This window comes from Sinocyclocheilus grahami, unplaced genomic scaffold, assembly GCF_001515645.1.
Source record: "Sinocyclocheilus grahami isolate Dianchi unplaced genomic scaffold, SAMN03320097.WGS_v1.1 scaffold318.1, whole genome shotgun sequence".
Lineage (NCBI taxonomy): Eukaryota > Metazoa > Chordata > Actinopteri > Cypriniformes > Cyprinidae > Sinocyclocheilus > Sinocyclocheilus grahami.
In genome coordinates this window covers 64,635-70,977 of record NW_015505497.1, presented here as the reverse complement: position 1 = coordinate 70,977, position 6,343 = coordinate 64,635, and the positions used below count along the sequence as shown (strand labels likewise).

Here is a 6,343-nt window from a genome sequence, read left to right as displayed (position 1 = left end):
ATATATATATATATATATATATATATATATATATATATATATATATATATATATATATATTTTAGGGCACCTAATAACATTACAAATCAGGAATAAGCTGCTATAGTCAAACAACACACATCAGACAAGGATGACAGTCACGTTGAAAACAGTCATTGTCTTGTCCTGTTATTTACAAGGGGCTAAATGTTCTGTACCAAATGTTCCGCATGTGGAGATCAACAGGCGATTAATCACGGATAAGGCTTAAGGATGCCCGCTTAACACTGTTGTCAGGGTAGAGTCTGCAGAATGGTGTATCTAATAGGATTAAATTGAGCGAAGTCCCTCTACACCTCAACCAGGGCAAAGGGGACGAGAACAAAGCAGAGTGATAACTTAACATCAGTTAGTTCAATAAAAGCAGGGCGACGGGAGAGTGAAGAGAGAAACAGGAGAGATGAGTCAGACCTGCTAATGACCTTTCCATCGGCTCGCCAGAGCTGAACAGACACACGATATGTAGGTCAAACACATTTAAACATGGTCAACAGGGAGGTCAGGAAGCAGAAATGGGAAAAAATACATAAAAAATAAATCAATCAAAAGGAGAGTAAACAGCAGAGACATGAGGGTTAGAGTGTACACTACAGAAATCATTTTAATTAATCCTTTTTTTGTCTTGTTTTCCAGTAAAAAAAAAAAAATATTAAAAAATAACTTTTAAAATTAAATAAAAATAAATAAAATGAAATCAGAATGAATTAAAGGCAATACAACAAACAAATCATTTATATTTTTATGCATTACAATAATAATAAAAAATTATATTTTATATGGGAATTTGAGAAGAAAATGTATTTAATTGTTATTCCACAATTAAAAATTCTGAGTACCAAGATACATGAATTTGATAATCAAACATTATCATGGTACATATCAAAATCCCATTGTAGCACCATTTGATATCATCACTGTCTTATGGTAACTACCACAGAATTTTTAAAAAGAGATATAATTTACACATTATACTAGATAATATTGTTATTTTTTCTTTTTGGGGTCAACCTAATCACATACTACAAAATTAACCAGTATTTTAATTTTTTTAATTACAATTAAATCAATATAAATTAAAGGCAACACCACCATAAATACTACAGTTGTGTACACACAAGCTTACATTTTATATTTAAATAAACTTAGAGAGGTTTAATTTATTTTAGAACTTATAACGTACAGACATTTTAGAACTTTATAACTTATTGACTTATATATGATATTTTATAACTTGGAATTATTGTATTGGAAATACAATAATGAAATGTAGACGTTTGAAATGGGAATAGGGGAAGCAAATATGTCTAATTATTATTCTACAATGCAAAATTTAAACAGTGCACAAATAAATACCATGGTATATGAATCTGATAATCAGACATTATTAAAATTCCATTGTAGTACCATTTGATACCACCGGTATCTAGAAAGTATTTAGAAATAATTTTCTTCTATTTCTGAAAGAACTGAATCACATTAAATTCAGGAATATGCCGCCACAAACTTAATGAGTATTTTCTCATTTTCCAGTAAAACAAATACAGTGGGTACGGAAAGTATTCAGACCCCCTTAAATTTTTCACTCTTTATTATATTGCAGCCATTTGCTAAAATCATTTAAGTTAATTTTTTTTCCTCATTAATGTACACACAGCACCCCATATTGACAGAAAAACACAGAATTGTTGACATTTTTGCTAAAAAAGAAAAAAGAAAAACTGAAATATCACATGGTCCTACCCACTGTATCTAGACAAGCCACATTTCGAATGGAAAGCAAAACTGTAAGATCAAAGGACTCCTCAAAGTGTATTTCTCCTATAATCTAAAAGATGCCACACTGAGTACATGTCCGCAGGAACATATGGGACACAAAACATGGATGTGGGATGCAGAACAGATCAGATGCGGATCATTCTGCTCGGGCTGACGTCATCTTCAAATGTGGGCTAAAACACCAAGCCCCTCTTGATGGGTTTCTGTCCGCCAGCAGTGGGCACATGCATCACATATGCTGAAACCCAAGCTGCCCCACATGTGTTCGGCTCGATCTGTCATCCAGCCAAAACAAGCCTGTTTTCTAGGCCACCGTGAGCATCCGCAGGTCCTCTTTTGGGTCAGACTCACTCTGCCGTGAATTCTCTTTCATCATGCTCTTAACCGTGGCTCTCCGCTGACCGGGTAGCGATGGGTCGTGTAGGTTTTACCCCAGCGGCAGGCAACCAACACGCTCCACGTAGCGCTTATCAGAATGAAGAGGATGTTAGCTGACAAATATCAACTCCTCGCTGCAAACGCTCCCCCAATAAACTTAGCATCAACACGACATGGGCGACCCCGAAGCAGAGCCGAGACCTCCATCCGAGAGGGGATAATTACACAGAGGGCTGCTGCTGGCTCATCTTCACCCCTGCTGACTGCTTTATTAAACAGATTCATCATTCCATTTGGTTTGGGAGGCTGTTACGGCTGAGAGCCGAACGGCTGCCTTGCAGGAGCGCGGGGTTGATGAAATAACAACTGCCGCTGTGCTGTTTTGTGGAATCGAGAACAGGCTTTAAAAACACCACAAAAGAACACTGGCTTCTCAAGCGTACAGGCACACAACAGAGCTGCAATGAATGTTACAAGTATGAGTAATCAAAACACTTTGATCTCATTTATCTCAGAAGAAAATATGAAGGTATAAATACATTTTATGTACACACACACATACACACACACACACACACAGAGGTTTGTTTTTATGTTTTATGGGGACTCTCCATAGGCGTAATGGTTTTTATACTGTACAAAGTATTTTCTATTGCCCTTCACCAACCCTACCCCTAAACCTACCCCTCACAGGAAACTTTCTGCATTTTTAGAATTATTTATAAGCCTTTTGAATTACGGGGACACTGAAAATGTCCTCATAAATCACCTTCTCGTTGTAATACCTATGTCATACCCATGTTATTATACAAATTTGTGTCCTCATAAACCACATAAACATACACACACTTTTTTTTCTCATTTTGTCTCTCATAGTTGAGGTATACCTATGATGAAAATTACAGGCCTCTCTCATCTTTTTAAGTGGGAGAACTTGCACAATTGGTGGCTGACTAAATACTTTTTTTGCCCCACTGTATATATAAAACATATATGTATATATACAATTATTAAGTTTATTAAAATTAATGTAATATATAATTTAATGTTATATAATTTTATAAAAATAATCCATATCTATTATCTATATTTATATACTATAAATAAATATATATTAGAACTATAATACTTAGTGATACTCTGTGATGAACTACTATGCGTTCACTAGAGTGTATGTTTATTGAATCAAAATTGCGAAGGGAATATGCTCAAAAACACCCATCATAAAATCATGCATGTTGCTTATTGATGCCACATATGCCGCTATGAATGCAGCTTTTTGAATGAGTTCCAAAAGCTACATTGGAGGGAAGTTAAATTTAACACAAAGCTATTGAATAGTTCCATTAAGTCTTGAAATAATGCATACAGACCAAATGTTAAAAGTCATTTTCTGAGAAAAATGTTGTGTTCCACTCAAAAAGTAATTACAAACTGGTTTGGATCAACACGAGTTAGAGTAAATAATGACCGAATTCTCCTTTTTGGATGAACTTTCCCTTCGACTCTGGTTCTAGCAGCACAGATGCTAACAAATGCAGTTTTTCTCAGCTCTCTCTCTCTCTCCACTCGAGTCTCTCTGATACTCTTCTTTCAGGTTTTCCCCTCCGGCCACCTAACCTCTCTCTTTAAAGCTTTTCTGGGAGAGGTGCTAGGCAGAAAAAAAATCGATGTGGTTTAAAGGAGCCTGAAAGTTCTTCTAAAGAATATCAGAAAGAGGAAAGAGAGATGGGGGACGTCTTTAGAAGCCGAGAGCATCAGCAACACAGCATCTTTCCTCTCCTCGTGTTCCCTTCAAATAGAACAACGGTCGGCCTGACAGTATCTTCACACTCTAACAGGCGTCTTGTTCCGCTTAAGCATTCAGTCTTTTCCCTCACGACCACCTCCGAGAGTGTGACAAGACAAACGGAGGAGGCATTTCTGCAGATTAGTCTTTCATAACAGAGATTGAAAGAGCAGAGGTTCTCGAATTACGTGAGCGATGGCGATGACAGCTTGTCATTGTTCGGCTTGTTTGGAGATGAGTTGCTGATAAAACAAGGAGCAGAAGAACTAAACTGCAGCTGGCGAAATCTCTCAAACTGGGTTAATTGCTCTGGGATGGGGAGAGAACATGGATATCATTAAAAAGACTTTCCCTTTCCTAATGACTTCCTCACCATACCTGCCCAATGCCCAGAGGGAATGTTCCCTGTGTTTCGTATGCTGTTTGGTGGTAAAATCACGAAGAACTCATCTGAGAGAAACATTCATCTGAGTTTCACCTGTCCGCGTTTGAGGCAAAATGCCAATCGTGTGAGCTGATATCAAGAGTTGTAGCAATAAGGCTCTAAGACTGGGAAGTGACAGGTGCCTCTGGTAATATCCTCTGCACTTTTACATGATGGAAAGTGCCAGGATCAAGAAATAAAAACTGCAGTAGGTTCTTGTAGCACAAATGGTAGATTAAAAAGTGCTTAAAAAACACCAACGTTGTCGGTTCGACTCCAAATGAGCATACTGACCACTGTTCAAAAGTTTTTTATATACCTTTTTTAATACCTTTATTTTGCATTAAAATTGATGGAAAGTGAAAGTAAAATGTTGCTAAAGATTTCTATTTCTAATAAGAGCTGTTCTTTTGAACTTTCTATTTATAAAAGATAAATTATGACCCAGGACCATAAAACCAGTCATAAGGGTAAATTTTTCGAAATTGAGATTTATACATCATATAAAAACTGAATAAATAAGCTTTCCATCGATGTATGGCTTGTTAGGATAGGACAATATTTGGCCAAGATACAACTATTTGAAAATCTGGAATCTGAGAGTGCAAGAAAATCTAAATATTGAGAACATTGCCTTTAAAGTTGTCCAAATTAAGTCCTTAGCAATGCTAGTAAAAAGTTTTAATACATTTATGGTAGGAAATTTATAAAATAGCTTCATGGAACATGATCTTTACTTAATATCCTGATGATTTTTGGGATAAAATAATTTTTAAAAATTTTGACCCATACAATGTATTTTTGGCTACTGCTACAAATATACCCCTGCTACTTATGACTGGTTTTGTGCTCCATGGTCACAAATGATAATGGTTTCCACAATAATATTAACCAGCACAACTGTTTTCAACATTGATAATAAGACATGAATGATTTCTGAAGTGTCATGAGTGACACTGAAGACTGGAGTAATGATTCTGAAAAGTCAACTTTGACATCACAAGAATAAATTATATTTTAAAATATATTCAAATAGAAAACAGATATTTTAAATTGTAATAATATTTCACAATCTTGCTGTTTTTATTGTTAGATTTTGTTAATGGGATTTTTTTATGGTTTTATTTTATTATTATTTTTTTTTTCAGTTTTAGTTTCAGTTAACTACACTAACCGTAGTTTTGGATGGTGAGGGTGAGAAAATGATGACAGTATTTTAATTATGTAACTGTCTGTGATCTGTTAAGTAACTGAAGTAGCTCAACATTAACCCAATTAAACTTTCATACCTGTTTAAGCATCTTATGGAGTAGGGTTGTGCCGATAGACGATAGTATCGTGTATCGACGATAGTCAGAGATATCGCCTGAGGCTGATGCCTTTGACGATAGCAAGACGATTATTATTATTATTATTAATATTTAATTTTCAGGCTAGTAATACTATCTAATTAATATTAGGGCTTATTGGTTGCATTATATATCGTTTTCCGTGTTTTTACAGTATTGTGCTTTTTAACCAATCACACACGATTATGCTGAGCTTATGAATGCAATGGCCAATCAGAGGCGTTCAGATGAGTCATCACTGAAACAGCGGAGTTCCGTTGTTCAGCGCACGCTGACTGAATTCTGTTTTTTTAAAGTGCATAATGCGCTCGACTGAGCTTGTGATGATGTACTTTGGTAATGTTCTTTGCTCGTTTTCTGTAGCTGCTTTTTGAATGACTGAGGAAATGTAAGCATTATAATTAGTAGCTTACGATGTTTCTATTAATTTGTTATCATGTAAAATACAAATTCAGTCATATTAGAAACATTAGGCTGCTTTTAGCCTTACGCTGGAGTTGGTTCACTTTCCCGCAATGAAACTAAGTAAATAATTACATAAATTAGCACGATAATATCGTGTATCGGCGATCTCACAGGCTGACGATA

At 35.6% G+C, this 6,343-nt stretch overlaps 1 protein-coding gene across 3 annotated transcripts in view; it reads right to left on the bottom strand.

Moving 5' to 3' along the window:
* The window catches only part of lrrc75bb (leucine rich repeat containing 75Bb), a 32,918-nt gene that overhangs the window by 12,669 nt on the left and 13,906 nt on the right, over nucleotides 1-6,343 (bottom strand). The gene's annotated exons all lie outside the window — the stretch shown is intronic.